Genomic DNA, 18,680 nt, shown 5'->3' on the forward strand with positions numbered 1-18,680 from the left:
CATGTGGCAGTACTAGTAGACTGGATTTATACGGAAGTACCGCTGGAATTATATGGCAGTATCAATAGAATTATACAGCAGTATCAGTGTACTTAAATGGCAGTACCACTGGACTTATATGGCAGTTTCACTGGACTTATATGGCAGAACCACTGCAGTTATATGGCAGTACCACTGGAATGGATTTATACAACAGTAACACTGTACTTATATGGCAGTATCACTGTAATTCTATAGCAGTACCACTAGAATTAAATGGCAGTACCACTGAACTTATATTGCAGTATCACTGGAATTATATGGCAGTACCACTGGACTGGATTTATACGCCTGTACCACTGTACTTATAGTGCAGTACCACTGTACTTATATGGCAGTACTACTGGACTTATATGGCATTACTACTGGACTGGATTTATACGGCAGAACCACTGGACTTATATGTCAGTATTACTGGATTTATACGCTATTACCACTGGACTGGATTTATGCAGGAGTACCACTATACCTATTTGGCAGTATCAGTGGACATATATGGCAGTACCACTGGATTGATATGCAGTACAATTGGACATATACAGCAGTAACACTGGAATTTTATGGCAGTACCTCTGGACTTATATGGCAGTACCACTGAACTGGATTTATACTGCAGTACCACTGTACTTTTACAGCAGTGCCACTGGAATTGTACAGCAGTACCACTGGGCCAGATTTATAAGTCACTACCACTGGATTTACGCGGCAGTACCATTAAACATATACAGCAGTACCCCTGAACTTATATGGCAGTACCACTGGACTGGATTTATATGGCAGTACCACTGGATTTATCTGGCATTACCACTATACATATATGTCATTATTACTGGAATTATACGGCAGTACCACTGTACTTATACGAAAGTATCACAGGACATATCGCAGTACCACTGGAATTATATGGCACTACCACTGGATTTATAAGACAGTACCACTGGACATATACAGCAGTAATACTGGAATTATATAGCAGTACCACTGGACTTATACGGCAGTACCACTGGAATGGATTTATACTGCAGTACCAATGGACTTATTCGGCAGTACAACTGGACTTATACGGCAGTACCACTGGAATGGATTTATACTGCAGTACCAATGGACTTATTCGGCAGTACAACTGGACTTTTATGGCAGTATCACTGGACTAATACAGCAGTATCACTGGACTTATATGGCAGTATCACTGGACTCATGTGGCAGTACCACTAGACTGGATTTATACGGCAGTACTGCTGGAATTTTATGGCAGTATCACTGGTATTATACAGCAGTACCAGTGGACTTATATGGATGTATCACTGGACTTATATGGCAGTTTTACTGGACTTATATAGCAGTACCACTGCAGTTATATGGCAGTACCACTGGACTGGATTTATATGGCAGTACCACTGGACTTATACGTCTGTACCACTGGACTTATATGGTAGTACCACTGGACTTATACGGCAGTTCCACTGGATTTATATGGCAGTACCATGGGATATATATATGGCAGTATCATTAGACTTATACGGCAGTACAACTGGGCTTAAATGACAGTATCATTGGACTTATATGGTAGTACCACTGGATTTATATGTAGTACCACTGGACTGGATTTATACAGGAGTACCACTAGAATTATTTGGCAGTATCACTGGACTTTTACGGCAGCACCACTGGACTTATACTGCAGTACCACTGAATTTATAGGGCAGTACCACTGGAAATATATGGTAGTGACACTGTAATTATATGGCAGTAAATTTGGACTTATACGGCAGTACAACTAGACTGGATTTATACTGCAATACCACTGGACTTATATGACAGTACCACTGGACTTATGCTGCAGTACCACCGGACCAGATTAATATGGCAGTACCACTGGATTTATATGGCAGTACCAATAAACACATATGGCAGTACCACTGGACTCATACTGCAGTACTACTGGACATATACGGCAGTAACACTGGAAGTATATGGCAGTAACACTGGACTTATATGGCAGAACCACTGGACTGGATTTATACTGCAGTACCACTGTACTTTTACAGCAGTGCCACTGGACTTATATGGCAGTACCACGGGACTGGATTTTTATGACTGTACCACTGAATTTATATGGCAGTACCACTAGACATATACAGCAGTGCCCCAAAACTTATACGGCAGTACCACTGGACTTTAACGGCAGTACCAATGGACTTTGTTTATATGGCAGTACCACTGGATTTATACCGCAGTACAACTGGTATATATTACAGTATCACTGGAATTATACAGCAGTACCACTGAACTTTTATGACAGTATCACTGGACTTATATTGCAGTACCACTGGAGTAATTCAGCAGTACCACTGGACTGGATTTATACAGCAGTACCACTGGATTTATACGGCAGTACCACTGGACTGGATTTATACAGCAGTACTACTGGATTTATACGGCAGTACCACTGGACATATATGGCAGTATCACTGGACATATATGGCAGTACTGTTGGATTTATATGACAGTACCCCTGGACTGGATTAATACGGCAGTACAACTGGACTTACACAGCAGTACCAGTGGCCTTATAGGGCAGTACCACTAACTTATACGGCTGTACCACTGGACTGGATTTATATGGCAGTACAACTGGATTTATATGGCAGTACCACTGGACATATAAGGTAATATCACTCGATTTATATGGCAGTACCACTGCAGTTATATGGCAGTACCACTGGACTGGATTTTTATGGCAGTACCACTGGACTTATACTGCAGTACCAATGGATTTATACGGCAGTACTACTGGACTGGATTTAATTGGATTTATATGGGAGTACCACTGGACATATACGGCAGTACCCCTGGACTTATATGGCAGTACCACTGGACTTATATGACAGTGCTACTGGACTGGATTTATAAGACAGTAGCCCTGGATTTATACAGCAGTAGCACTGGACATATATGGCAGTACCACTGGACTTTTACCGCAGTATCACTGGACTTATACAGCACTATACCTGGACTTATATTGCAGTATCACTGGACTCATGTGGCAGTACCACTGTACTGGATTTATATGGCAGTACTGCTGGAATTATATGGCAGTATCACTGGAATTATACAGCATTACCAGTGGACTTAATTGGCAATACCACTGGACTTATATGGCAGTACTGCTGGACTGGATTTATATGGCAGTACCACTGGATTTATATGTCTGTACCACTGGACATATATGGCAGTATCACTGGAATTATATGGCAGTACTACTGGCCCTATACGGCAGTAACACTGGAATTATATGGCAATACCACTGGACTTATACGGCAGTACCACTGGACTGGATTTATATTGCAGTACCACTGGACTTATATGGCAGTACCACTGGATTGGATTTTTACGACAGTACCACTGGATTTATATGGCAGTACCACTAGACCTATACGGCAGTACCACTGGATTGGATTTATATGGCAGTACAATTGGATTTATACGACAGTCCAACTATTATATATGGCAGTATCACTGAAATTATATGGCAGTACCACTGGACTTATACGACAGTATCACTGGACTGGATTTATATGAAAGTACCACTGGACTTATACGGTTGTACCACCGGATTGGATTTATACGGCAGTACCACTGGATTCATACGGCAGTTCCACTGGACATATTTGGAAGTATCACTGGACTTATACGACAGTATCACTGGACTTATATGGCAGTACTCTTGGACTTATATGGCAGTACCGCTGGACTGGATTTATACGGAAGTACCACTGGACTTATACAGCAGTACCAGTGGACTTATATAGCAGTACCACTAGACTTATAGGCAGGACCACTGGACTGGATTTATACAGCAGTACCACTGGATTTATATGGCAGTACCACTGGACATATACGGCAGTATCCCTTGACTTATACGGCAGTCTTACTGGACTTTTATATTAGTATAACTGGACTTATATGTCTTTACCATTGGACTGGATTTATATGGCATTATCACTGGACATATACGGCAGTATCACTGGATTTATATGGCAGTATCACTGGACATATACGGCAGTATCATTGAACTAATATGGACTTATGACACTGGACTTATACAGCAGTAGCACTGGACTTATACAGCAGCACAAGGACACCACCACTGGTCTGATGCAGGACAACACAGCACCACTGCAATGGACTGGACTTTTACAGCAGCACTGGACATATGGCAGCAGAGGACACCATCACTGTGACTGGACTGATGCAGCACAAGACACCACCACTGGACTGATGCAGCACAACACAGCACCACTGGACTGGACTTTTACAGCAGCACTGGACATATGGCACCAGAGGACACCACCACTGTGACTGGACTGATGCAGCACAAGACACCACCACTGGACTGATGCAGCACAACACAGCACCACTGTACTGGACTTATACAGCAGCACTGGACATATGGCAGCAGAGGACAGAACCACTGTGACTGGACTGATGCAGTACAAGACAGCACTGGAAGGACACACATAAGACAGAGCAGGTTGCCACACCACTTTCCCACACAGACAGATACTGAGGAGAGAGACACATCCACTCGCTACACTCTCAAGGACTGGAGTGAAAATGGCGGAGACACGTGGCTCCTTTTATGGAATCCAAAACATGCGAGAATCCGATAGTGGGATGATGACGTTCTGCCTCATTCTGGTTTCTGTGTCTGGTGGGAAGTCCCGAGCCGGGCTTGGATCCGGGCTTGGGACGTGATGTTCGGCAACTGCTCATCTCTATTGATAATAGGCATGAATGCAAATTTTCCAGGACAAGAAATTTTGAAGGGCATCATGCAGTAGAGCCTTTAGTCATGCAAAAATGATTACATTTATTTGCCACATCAAACATGAATAAATGCGCCCTTGCCTGCCATATTTTAGAAGGACAGAGGATGTTGTACAGTAACTAATGAGTAAACCAATCCGGTAGATATTTACTATTCTTTTTATGTTTCTATGAAGAACGCAGCAATAAGCTGAAACAGGTTTAATTTATCAGTGAAAAATATATTGTGCATTAACATTGTTTCTAGTACAATAAATATCCCCAATTATCTTGCTGAACTTATACTGTACAATTCATTATATCTCTGAGAGCATTTGAGCACTAGCTTCAGTTAACAGTCCCTCCCATCTCTAACCTTGCTATGCTCACATACTGTACAGTCGTACAAAAAAATAAATGCATTTAGTGATCCATTTTACCTTAAATCATCCTGGATTGTGCTGTAGGCTTGATTAGAATTCACCTGAAATAAACCAGTGGATTTTTGGACTTACAAGGCTAAGTGTTGGAAATTAGTTTATCAGATCATTTAAAAAAGAACAAAATAGAAAAAGGTTAAGTGAACAAAGAAATTAAAGTTGATTGCACTATTCCAAGTTTGATAAGATAGCCTGTTTGAGTAATGATATCAGATGAAAGGAAAAACTTTTAGCAAAATTCACACAGAAAAAGGCTCAGTTAATAGGAGAGTTCAATGCTTGTAAATAAATAAATCTGATCTCAACAAATAACTAAGGGGCAGTAACAGCAAGTGATATTCTTGCTATCACTTTTTACAATTGTTAAATGGTGCTCAAGCCAATCAGCTATTGTCATTTTTCAAACACATGGCACTATGGCAGGTAGAAGTTGGTTGGCCAGAGCACCATTTAACATTCCTAACAAGTGAAAACAAGAATATCAGTAGTTGTTAAATCTGTCCCTAAACAACATCTGCAAAATTCATCACAAATTTAAACCACTGCTGTTCCATGACATTTTTAGATATAAACACGTAAATCTGCAGAGAAATTTACACTATAAAGAGTTATATATCTGTACATATGCTGTCCCTGTTTTGTATGTTAAACTATGCTGTAAAATGATGCTGCACTGTCTAGTATGCTGTCCCTGTTTTATAGGTTATTAGGTTATGGTTACCTTTGTGATTGGCTCCATCACCCCACCGTTGGCTGGGTGCCGCGTAATGTCATTGCGCCCGTTACCGGTAGTGTAGGGCGACATTGAAACCTGATCTAGGCACTGCACGGTATATAAGATAATGAGATAGATACAGGTGTGGAATCTATACAAAGTGCGCACTATGAGCAACTTGATAAAGTGAAAGACACACAGAGGCAACTCTCTAAAATACCTCCACCCCAAACGGGATTGGACCAATTGCAAAAAGAATACGGTGTCAATACAAACAACCAAGCGCATCAAAATATGGTCCCGGACCCACTGTCGTTTGTGGTCTTATCCTTACAGGTCTCAAATGAGATATTTGCCAACCAGAAAAAAAATAAAGTGCATATAGTGAATCACAGTTGTTCTCAATAAATGCCAGAATAAAGTGCATGAAATACAGCACAATTAAAAATACATTTAATGATAATCCTTGAAAACATATCGCAGCAGGAAATATTGTAGCAGCACAGAAAGAAATCAACACAGGGGGGTAAATTTACTAAGATTCGTATTTTCCAGAAACATGTCCAAGTTCAATCACGAATGACATCGACAGTGTAAAATTGCAACTTTTTGAATTGATTACGACTAATTTACTAAGCTGTCGTATTCGTAATTTTCGTTTCTTCCGATGTCGATGTCATTCGTGCTTTTCTGATGTAGATTGCGGCCGCGTTTGCTATTTCGCGGCCGCGTTGTGGGTTTTTTTTTACGACTGCGTCACATGTCTGTTACGGCAGTGATTTGGAAATTGCTGCCGCGTTTTTAGTCCTAAGTTTCGTTTACGTCACGCGGCCGTGATTGGTTGTATTCGTGAAGGAGGAGTGTCTGTGCATATTACTATAAAACCGCCCCAAACACTCCGCACCTCGTGGGTTTAGCTAGTGGAGAGGAGAGAGGAAGGTGTATTTGGAGTTGGTGAGTTTGGTGGAGTTTTTGGTGGATTTGGAGAGGAGTTTGGTGATTGTTGAGTGCTGTACTGTGTGTGTAAGTAGTATTGTCATATTTGTAGTATTGTTTTTTCACAGTTTGTCAATTTTTTTGTCCTTGTATTTTTTTTACAGTCTTTTGTCATTGTTTGTGAGTGAGTGAGTGAGCGTGTGTGTTGGCTGTGTGGTGTGTAGTAGTAGGAGTAGTGGAGGAGTGTGTTTTGTGTTTTGATTTTTCAGTGTTTTTTGTTGTTTGTCATGTCCGACTCAGAGGTCAGTGTGGTGGCGGAGGTTAGTGAGGTGGAGGCTGGAAGTGAGGTGGAGGCTGGTAGTGAGGTGGAGGCTGGTAGTGAGGTGGAGGGGGGTAGTGAGAGGGAGGAGGTTAGTGAGGAGGAGGAGGAGGGGGTGCCTGTTGCTGTATTTTCCAGTGATAGTGATGGTGTTGTGGCTCCGCAGCCACGCACCACTACCAAGACTGGCAGGAATATAAAGTTCAGCTATGCTGAAAACATGGCTTTGGTGCGTGAGCTGATGAAGCACCATCGCCAATTGTTTGGTCAGGATGCTGGCAAGGTGTCCTCCCGCAGGAAGTCTGTCCTGTGGGGGCAAGTAATACTTGCTGTGAATAGTGAGGGTGTGGTGAGGCGGACTGAGGACACGTGCCGCAAGAGGTTTTATGATATTAAGCGGCGTGTCAAGGCCAAGATGGCCAAATCTGCACGTAAAACCGGAGGTGGCCCACCTTTCCGGGCAACCTATCGGGACTGGGAGGAGCCTGTGCGGGCATTGATTCCTGCAGAAGTGGTGTCTGCTACTCATGTCCGGGATTCGGACAGACCCACGCAGGATGGTAAGTTTGATTTGTTATATTGTTTTTTAAATGTCCGCTAAATGTTGTAAATGTCATTTTTAAAGGGTAAAGGATGCATATATTTTTTTTAACATATTGCAGGCCTATGCACCCTTAAGGTGTGTTTGTGTTTAGAATGTGCTTTTTTCACCTTGCATTGGCTGTTTGTTAAATTAAATATTGCGCAAAAACATGTGCAATGTCTGTTTTTTATTTAAACTAAAAAATATTTTTTTTTGGCGATAATGCTTGGACATCTGTGTTGTCTGCTTATTAAAAAATGTTTTGTTTTTGTTTTTTACTTCTGAAAAGCGGTGCAATTTTTTCAACATTACATTTTTTAAACATTTGCAAGTAGTCAATCTCTGCAATATCTGAGGCATAATTCTAAAATGTAACATATTTATTGTGTGCCACATCATGTACATTTGGATATACAACACAAAAAAATGAAGCTAGAAGCTCTTAAGCTGAAATTATTTAATCAACCAATACCTAATAGATGGTTACAGTACAATAAGGCTTTGCAGTGGTTTTTTTAACACAAAGCATGGTAATAATGTTTGGAACACTTTTTCAACAGTTCCACAGACCAGCCGGCCAGACAGGCCTCAGACAAGTCAGGATGAGGCTGGGATTGCAGGTAAGTCTTCACTGTAGTCACATATTCTGAAAACACATAGAAGTACAAAATATTAATGTTTATATTTTCACATAGGTTCTGCTTCTGGAAGCCGACCTCCTGTAAGGCGCCCATCACAGGGCTCGGGCCACTTACCCAGGAGGCCAAGTAAGACACGGCGTCTTGGCTCGGAATCTGCGGCTCCATCATCCCCACCCAGGCGACGACTTTCGGCAGTGTCACCCCAGCCACCACTGGCACTATTGGCGAGTTCGCAGAGTGATGAGCCCCGATCCCCTCAGTTATCTGGTGAGTAAAAACAGAAATTAAACACATAAGCAATAATATACACAGTACAGTTAATATGTTGTTAGTTGGTTTTGAGATTACATGTTTTCCAGAACAAGCAATGTGTTGTTACGTCTTCAATTGCTAAAGGTGATTAAAATTTTTTAGATAAGGTCTTAGTGGATGTTCTCGCCAACATAATTTTTATTAAATTACAGATTTTTAAATAAATTGGGCCCACACACGTGCACATTTAAATAAAATATGAATAAAATTCAATATAAAAAACAGTATCCACAACATTATAGTGTTCACACATCTCCCCTGTCCAGTATGTAGATGGCTTACTTGCTCCGCTCATCTGGACTATCCTGGTAAGTAGACTATATCGTGGTCAGGGGAGGGAATCTAACAGTGTAATGCTGTGGAGGGGAGTTGGTTAGGTGAGGATTATGCAAATCTGTCTATGTTTCCGCCTGTGTTGGTATATATGTTTTTGAACATAAAAAACATTATAAGTTTATAAAATCAACGCCAAAACTTTTAAAAATGGAGTATTATGAATGTAGTAATGTGTAGAAGTAGCCTTGTAAAAAATATAGAAATAAACATTGCATGTTGCCCACCCCATACAGAGCCCAGCTTGATGGCCGACGTGGACCAGCAGGGACAAGACCAACAGGCAACCATCACACTTCAACTTACACCTGTTGACCCAAGCCAGCCAATACAGTTGCAGGATATCCCCCAAGCCTCCATCAGTCCACAACTGGCACAAGCTCCGCCCCCAAGCCAAATACCAGATGATTTTTGGGCCAGTTGGACAAGCCAACAGGCCCAAAGCAATGCCAGCCTGACCGCACATACACAACACCTTGCCAGTCTGCCCCATCATCTACTGCGTATTAGTCGCAACTCGGGCAGACTGATTGTACAAGTAGGGCGAATGGCAACCTCAATGGAGCAAATAAGGGCTGACAACAGCCAAATGCTTGCTCATTTATCGCGCATCATAGATGAGCAACAGCGCCATCAGCAGGCACTCGTTCAGCTCATTCAGCACAACCAAGTGGTGAATGAGTCGTTATCCAGGATTGTAGCCAGCCACACTGCAACCAACACTCAGCTGATTGCAAGCCTTAATAATTTAAGCAGCAATATTTCATTGATGGGAGCTCACCAAGTAACCTCCAGCTCGGGGACCACGACCCCTATCCAAACGCCAGTAACCTCCCCTGTTCGGCGTTCCTCCAGAGCACGTGCCAGTGAGCCAGCACCCAGCACACACAAGCGCAAAAAATAACCACAATGTTATTTGAAAAATAAAAATTTGTATTTGACAAACACACAACTTCCTGTGTCCGTCTCCAACATTGGCGAAGCTGCTCTGTATGTATGTATGTTTTTCATGGGTAATGACTGAAAATGTATTTTTAGCATAAACTAAGCACAATGTACACACCACTATAAACAACAAACAGTAAGTAACAAAACACACAATAGAAAGTAGTGCAAAGAGTTTAGTCAAGGATAATTACAGCCTAATAAAACTGACCTGTAAAATAGCGCAGGATCACTTCTTGCCGTACCTGCCTCCCTACATTTGTACTCACACTGTCACCAGATGCTTCTAACTCCTCTGCTTGCTGACTGCTTTCTCCCTCATCATGTGCCAGATGTTGACTTAAACACAGATTATGGAGAAAACAGCAGCAGAACACAATTCTAGTCACCTTTGAGGGACTATACAACAAAAGGCCTGCAGATTTATCCAGACACCGAAACCGTGACTTCAGCACACCAAAACATCTTTCCATCACATTCCGCGTAGCCTTATGTGCACGATTGTAACTGTGTTCAGCAGGAGAATCAGGTTGGGACAATGGAGTAAGGAGCCAAGAGTAGCAGCCGTAACCCCCATCACCTTAAAAACAGATATAGTCAACATTAGTACATATGTTAGATTATTCTTTCACCTCATCCAAACTGGAGTTTGTGGTTAAAAGACATACACACAAAACATTTTAAACATACCCAACAGCCAGCCATCAGGCATTTGTCCCTCCTCAAATTTATCGAAGAGCGATGACTGACTGAGGATGAAGGAGTCATGGCAGCCACCAGGGTAACCTGCAACAACACTCATAATTTTTAGGTTTGCATCACAGACCACCTGGACATTAGTTGATTGTGTCAGATGCCTATTAGTATATATATATTGGCGGCCCTTAGGTGATCTCAGCTGAACGTGTGTGCAATCTATGGCCCCCAGCACATTGGGCATGCCAGCAAGCTCATAGAAAGCTACCCTGACAGCACTCCACTCCGACTCCTCGGTAGGGAAGCAGATTGAGGCTTTAATGTGTGGCTCCAACACATCCAAAACCTGAGTGGACATTAAAGAAGCTAAGGTGAGTGTCATGTTAGGTATTCTCTACAATACTGTGTTGTTTGTACTTACAGAAGCAACACTTAGACATAACCGCATATGTATTTTTAGACTCACCTGAATCAAATATCTGGAAAAGGTGGGCTGTGAGATACCAATGACGTCGCCTGCCACAGCCTGGAAGCTCCCAGTAGCCATAAAGTGTAACACAGCCAGGAGTTTGTGTAGGCCTGAGACAGAGCGAGAGCGTGCTGTCTCAGGGTCTATGCCCAGTTTGACAAGGTCATACAGTTGGAAAATGTTGGTTCTATTTAGGCGGAACATCTGTATGACCCTATCATCGGACAATGCATTTAAGTTTAAACGCCCTCTAAAAAAACGAGGCTGGCGCAGCCTCCGCGGTACCTGGACAACCTGTTGACCATGTTCACTTACCTGGGCCTGATTCCTGGAAGCCTCATGGAGCAGTCTAAGGTATCCCACAGCAAACAAAAAATCATTGCCACACACCACAGCCGCCATTTCTGAGTGAGAGAAGTTCAGAATGTGCCTGGAACACTTTTATAGGGCCAAACATTCAGGTGTGAGTAATGGATAATCGAGTACACATGTAAACGCGGTTTTCAAATGCTGGCACATTTTTTTTTAGGAAAAAATTACGATTTGTAATTTTTCGCGGCCGCGAATGCATTTTCGCGGCAGCAATTACAATTACGAATGGTTAGTAAATGACCGAGATTCATATCTAAACAGGCGTAATTTGACCGATGGTGTATTCATTCGTAATTTTTTACTTGGACTAGCAAAAAATTACGAATGCCCTCATCACTGCCGTGATTAGTGTTTAGTAAATTACCGAGATGACACTTTGAAGAAAAAACGCAATCTCGGTCAAAATCGGGACCTTCGTAAATTTACCCCAGGGAGTCCAATAAAGTGCAATTACCAGAAGCAGGTGAAAATAGAGCACATAAGTTTGTGAGTCCACGGCAACCGCAGCAGCTCCTATACCACATACACTGGTCCTCCACACTGGATCTCCTGGTTTAGTCAGTATTTTTGTTCGGCCAACGCATTTCTACCCTGTACATCGGGTCTTTTTCAAGGCATCCAATAGTGTAATGTCCAGTTCCTCTGGTCCCTCTATTTAAATGTACATCCTACCAATTGCGGGGCGGTGGGCGCAGGTGGCTCCTACACATCCATTAACTACATGTCGCATGAGCCTTTCCACATCCCGCCACCATTTCCGCTTTTGCCCTTCACGTCTATAGCTCCATAGTCCGGCCAGCCGCATCCGTTTCCATTGGAACTCGTTGCCTCCGATACCAGCAGCAGATAGTCTGTGGTGTTTATCGAACGTGGGGCTTCCCATAAGTCCATCACTGTTATGATTCCAGTACTTCTGACCAGAGGAGATCTTATGACAAAGGCCAGAGTACTGGAAGGGAATGCTGGTTACGGGAGCAGGAAAGCCTAGTAACCCCTGGCGCCCTAACTCCGTTGTCTCGCCCGTGTTATCAGAAATCCCCTGCGAGACTATGGTTGCTTGAGCCCATGGCAGCCGCGTTTGAAGGGCGGATTATGTCTGCCCAACTCCGATGCCCCCTCAGGTCTTAATGGGAGACAAAGGGAAATCCGAGACAGGGTGATAACAAGGGGCCCTCTGACTAAACAACCAGGCCAGGGGCTACAAGCTAACTAAACTTAAACCAGAAGTATGTGCAGACAAACCGCCAGGGAAAAGGACAACCAAAATCCACTAATCCGTTACTCCTACCCAGCACCGCTGGATACCAGAGTGGATTTGTGGGAGCGGAATCCTCCGCAAAAGCTCCGAGACTCAATATAACAAATAATAAATAGTAAGCGGTCAAGCCGCAACACACGGCTACGCCGCGACTCACGAACACCACAGGATGTTAAAGGTGCTCGGTCAGGACTCCAGGAACAGATGACAACTTCCGAGTACTGGACCACTAAGGACAGGAACGACCGGATAGAGCAGGACTGGAAACACTCTCTGCAACAGATACAGCAAACAGGAAGCTATTACCGGCGTCTGTGAGAAGTCCTGAGAGTGCCTTTAAATGGAAGCCCTCCAATCAGGTGCCAGACAGGGCTAATTACAAACATGCCGTGCAGCTGCCATACTGCACGGCCAGGAAACAAGTGTGGTAATTAACTTTGGACCCAGCAACGGGGAACGCGGTCCGACAGTGGCGTCCCCGTTGCTAGGGTCTGTGCGGCTCCGTGCGCCCGGCGTCTAGCGTTGCCAGGGAGCCGGCGGCTGTTTGCGTACGGCGTCCCTGGTTGCTAGGCGCCGGGCCGCACTGACGAGCGGACCCTCGGCGCCTAACAGTACCCCCCCCTTGAGGAGGGGTCAAGGAACCCCTAAAGCCAGGTTTCCGAGGAAATTCTCGAAAAAATGCCCTCTTGAGCCTCGGGGCATGGAGATCCTTATCCAGGACCCAAGACCTTTCCTCTGGACCATAACCTCTCCAGTGTACCAGAAAATAAAGCCGACCCCGGGACAATTTGGAATCAAGAACCTTCTCCACCAAGAACTCCTGATGACCCTGTACATCTACTGGCGATTTCCTCTGAGAGATCTTTCGAGGAAATCTACTGGAAGAAACGTATGGTTTCAACAAGGAGCAATGAAACGTATTTCCGATCCGGAGAGCTCTTGGTAAACGTAACCGGAAAGCAACTGGATTGATTTTTTTAATAATATGAAATGGTCCAATAAATTTGGGACCCAATCTGGCTGAGGTTTGTCGAATTTTAATGTTGCGAGTCGACAACCATACCCTATCTCCTACTTTAAAAGTGCAAGGCCGCCGGAGCCTGTCAGAAATTTTTTTCTCCCGATATGCCGCTTTTCTGAGAGCAAGGTGCACTTTTCTCCAAATGAGTCTGAGATGAGAGGTTAAGGTTATCGAGGAGACAGAGGAATGTTGAAAAAAGGAATTAGCTCTGGGGTGAAAACCAAAAACTGTAAAGAATGGAGACACATTGGTGGAGGAATGACAGGAATTGTTGTAAGCAAACTCCGCCAAAGGAAGAAACTCGGACCAATCATTTTGGAGTTTGGCTGAGTACAAACGCAAATACTGTTTTAATGATTGATTAACTCGCTCAGTCTGCCCGTTGGACTGGGGATGGTAGCCAGACGTTAAAGACAATTTCATCTTTAATGAGGCACAAAAAGACTTCCAAAATTGTGCAATGAATTGTGGACCCCGATCAGAAACAATATCAGTAGGTAACCCATGGAGTCTGAAAACATGGCGGAGGAACAAAACTGCCAATCCCTGGGCAGATGGCAGTCGGGGAAGAGCAATGAAATGGGCCATCTTGCTAAAACGGTCCACTACTACCCATATGACTCGGCATCCGGCTGACAGAGGGAGGTCTACCACAAAATCCATGGAAATATGAGACCATGGCCTGAGAGGAACATTTAAGGGCATAAGTTGCCCCATAGGCAAGGAACGGGGAACTTTATGCTGTGCACAGACCTGACAAGAAAAAAACAAACTCCTTAATGTCTTTAGAAAGACCAGGCCACCATACTGAGCGGGAGACTAATTCCAAAGTCTTAGAGATCCCCGGATGCCCGGCAACTTTGCTATCATGAAACTCAGTCAAAACAGTTGCTCTCCAAAACTCAGGGACATAAAGACGACCAGCAGGAGTATTTCCAGGAGCTTGATGTTGAAGCTGCTTTAACTGGGTAAATAAATCTTGTGTGAGGCCTGCCCGAATGACTGAAGACGGAAGTATGGGAGTAACAGGACTGTTATCATGAACTGGAAGAACTGATGCGTGATAGGGCATCCGCCTTGGTATTCTTGGAACCTGGCCTGAAGGTGATAATGAACTTGAAACGAGTAAAAAATAAAGCCCAACGAGCCTGCCGGGCATTCAGCCGTTTAGCTGATTCGATGTACTGAAGATTTTTGTGATCAGTCAAAACTGAAATGGTATGTGTTGCTCCCTCAAGCCAATGCCTCCACTCCTCGAAAGCCCATTTAATAGCCAGTAATTCCCGGTTACCAACATCGTAGTTGGATTCAGCAGATGAGAATTTCCTGGACATAAAGGCACAAGGATGTAATTCTAGAGAGTCCGGATCCTTCTGAGACAGGATAGCCCCTACTCCAACCTTCGAGGCATCAACCTCAACAATGAAAGGCAATTCTGGGTTGGGATGTCTGAGGACTGGGGCTGAGACGAAGGCTTGTTTCAAGGCCTGAAAAGATAACTCAGCTTCACGAGACCAGCTGGTTGGATCCGCTCCCTTCTTAGTCAGTGCCACAATGGGAGCAACCAGGTCGGAAAAAGAATGAATAAATCTTCTATAATAATTTGCAAACCCTAAAAAGCGCTGAATTGCTTTTAAGTTGGTGGGTTGCGCCCAACTAAGGATGGCTTGGAGCTTCTTTGGTTCCATACAGAATCCCCGAGGGGAAATAATGTACCCCAAAAAGGATACCTCCGTGACATGAAATTCACACTTCTCCAGCTTGGCATATAGGTGATTTTCACGTAATTTTTGAAGAACCTGACGCACCTGGGTAACATGTTGTTCAATAGAGTCAGAATAGATCAAGATATCGTCTAAGTAAACGACCACGAATCTTCCAAGAAAATCACGGAGCACATCGTTAATGAGATCCTGGAAAACTGCCGGAGCGTTAGACAGGCCGAATGGCATAACCAGATACTCGTAGTGACCCGACTGAGTACTGAATGCCGTTTTCCACTCATCTCCTGACTTGATTCGGATGAGGTTATATGCTCCTCTCAGGTCAATCTTAGAAAAAATCACAGCCGAACGTAGCTGATCAAAGAGGACAGAAATCAGCGGCAAAGGGTAAGTATTTTTTACTGAGATCTTATTCAAGGCTCTAAAGTCAATGCAAATTCTGAGTGATCCATCTTTCTTCTCCACAAAGAAGAAGCCTGCACTTAACGGGGATTTAGATGGCCTGATAAATCCTTTCCCTAGGCTCTCTTTAACATACTCATTCATGGCCACAGTTTCTGGTCCGGACAATGCATATAACCTTCCCTTTGGCAATGTGGCACCAGGAATTAGCTCAATAGCACAATCATAAGGCCGATGGGGAGGCAGAATGTCCACATTGCCCTTGGAAAATACATCAACAAAATCCTGGTATTCCACAGGAATGGGTTCGGGAATGGCAGCAGCTATTCTGATGGGAAACGTAATACATTCCTTATTACAGATGGTACCCCATTGTGAGATCTCCCCCGACTGCCAATCAATGATGGGATTATGAAAGGCCAGCCAAGGGTGACCCAGAACCACTGGAACTGCAGGGCAATGGGTAAGGAAAAATTCAATCTTTTCGGAATGAAGAGCTCCTACCGAAAGTAGAACAGGGGGAGTACAGAGGGAAATAACCCCATTGGACAAGGGACTCCCATCTAAACCATGCATGGTGATACGCCTACCCAAGGTTAACTGAGGAATACCTAAGGCCTTGGCCCACGTTAAGTCCATAAAGTTCCCTGCAGCTCCACTGTCAACAAAAGCCGACACCGAAGAACAGAGGCTGCCAAAGGAAACTTTAGCTGGGACTAACAGGGAATTATTCGAGGAGATAAGCTGCAGACCAAAGTGAACCCCCTCACAATTCACTTGGTCGAGGCGTTTCCCGACTTGTTCGGACAATTACGGGCAAAATTTTCCTTACCCCCACAGTACAAACAAAGACCAGAATTTTGCCTTCTGGTTCTTTCTTCAGGAGACAGCTTGGAGAGACCCATCTGCATGGGCTCCTCTATGTCCACAGGAATGGAAAAAACACAAGGAGAAGACCCGACAGGTGCTCCTTTTTCAGCCCTCCGCTCTCTGAGACGACGATCAATCTTAATAGAAAGCTCCATGAGTTTATCAAGAGTCTCAGGAGCGCGATACTGAAGGAGACTGTCTTTTATAGACTCAGATAAGCCGAGGCGAAACTGACTGCGCAGGGCTGGGTCATTCCAGCCACAGTCGTTCGACCAACGGCGAAACTCCGTACAATAAATCTCTGCGGGATTCCTACCCTGTCTGAGAGCACGCAACTGACTCTCGGCGGATGCCTCTCTATCAGGGTCATCATACAAAAGCCCTAAAGACCCCAGAAAGGCGTCTACAGACAACAATGCCGGATCCTCTGTTCTTAAACCAAAAGCCCAGGTCTGGGGATCCCCCTGAAGTAAAGAAATAATAATTCCGACCCGCTGAGATTCCGTACCTGAGGAGATTGGTCTTAAACGAAAATAAAGTTTACAAGACTCTTTAAAATTAAAAAACTGCTTCCTATCACCAGAAAAACGGTCAGGCAAATGCATTTTCGGTTCAGGGACGACCCTCGGGAAGTCCGTAAAAGATCTTCCTGCGACTTCACCCGAAGGGAAAGATCCTGAACCATCTGAGTAAGTTCTTGAATCTGGCTAACTAGAAGCTGGCCAGGATTTGGCCCTAAACCAGTGGGATTCATGAGGCCGACAAATCTTCCAAACTGAATAAGGGAAAAAAATCAAACCTTGTTTAATTTTAAGTTTTGGTGTGGCCGGTAATAATGTTATGATTCCAGTACTTCTGACCAGAGGAGATCTTATGACAAAGGCCAGAGTACTGGAAGGGAATGCTGGTTACGGGAACAGGAAAGCCTAGTAACCCCATGCGCCCTAACTCCGTTGTCTCGCCCGTGTTTATCAGAAATCCCCTGCGAGACTATGGTTGCTTGAGCCCATGGCAGCCGCGTTTGAAGGGCGGATTATGTCTGCCCAACTCCGATGCCCCCTCAGGTCTTAATGGGAGACAAAGGGAAATCCGAGACAGGGTGATAACAAGGGGCCCTCTGACTAAACAACCAGGCCAGGGGCTACAAGCTAACTAAACTTAAACCAGAAGTATGTGCGGACAAACCGCCAGGGAAAAGGACAACCAAAATCCACTAATCCGTTACTCCTACCCAGCACCGCTGGATACCAGAGTGGATTTGTGGGAGCGGAATCCTCCGCAAAAGCTCCGAGACTCAATATAACAAATAATAAATAGTAAGCGGTCAAGCCGCAACACACGGCTACGCCGCGACTCACGAACACCACAGGATGTTAAAGGTGCTCGGTCAGGACTCCAGGAACAGATGACAACTTACGAGTACTGGACCACTGAGGACAGGAACGACCGGATAGAGCAGGACTGGAAACACTCTCTGCAACAGATACAGCAAACAGGAAGCTATTACCGGCGTCTGTGAGAAGTCCTGAGAGTGCCTTTAAATGGAAGCCCTCCAATCAGGTGCCAGACAGGGCTAATTACAAACAAACCGTGTAGCTGCCATACTGCACGGCCAGGAAACAAGTGTGGTAATTAACTTTGGACCCAGCAACGGGGAACGCGGTCCGACAGTGGCGTCCCCGTTGCTAGGGTCTGTGCGGCTCCGTGCGCCCGGCGTCTAGCGTTGCCAGGGAGCCGGCGGCTGTCCGCGTACGGCGTCCCTGGTTGCTAGGCGCTGGGCCGCACTGACGAGCGGA

The 18,680-nt window shown here is 44.4% G+C and overlaps 2 long non-coding RNA genes across 5 annotated transcripts in view; both read right to left on the bottom strand.

The window, feature by feature from the left end:
• The window catches only part of LOC134935492 (uncharacterized), a 92,970-nt gene that overhangs the window by 25,179 nt on the left and 49,111 nt on the right, over positions 1–18,680 (bottom strand). For 2 of the 4 annotated variants that reach the window (XR_010180182.1, XR_010180183.1), the window contains exon 2: positions 5,289–5,332. The exons of the other annotated variants lie outside the window; for them this stretch is intronic. This is a non-coding gene — a long non-coding RNA (uncharacterized LOC134935492). The remainder of the gene's footprint in view (positions 1–5,288; positions 5,333–18,680) is intronic. 4 annotated transcript variants of the gene reach the window in all.
• Positions 8,327–10,543, bottom strand: LOC134935491 (uncharacterized). Its single transcript, XR_010180181.1, has 3 exons — positions 10,462–10,543; positions 8,597–8,746; positions 8,327–8,487 (listed from the first exon to the last, which is right to left on the bottom strand). It is a non-coding gene; the product is annotated as an uncharacterized LOC134935491 (long non-coding RNA).

Source organism: Pseudophryne corroboree, chromosome 6, assembly GCF_028390025.1.
Source record: "Pseudophryne corroboree isolate aPseCor3 chromosome 6, aPseCor3.hap2, whole genome shotgun sequence".
NCBI lineage: Eukaryota > Metazoa > Chordata > Amphibia > Anura > Myobatrachidae > Pseudophryne > Pseudophryne corroboree.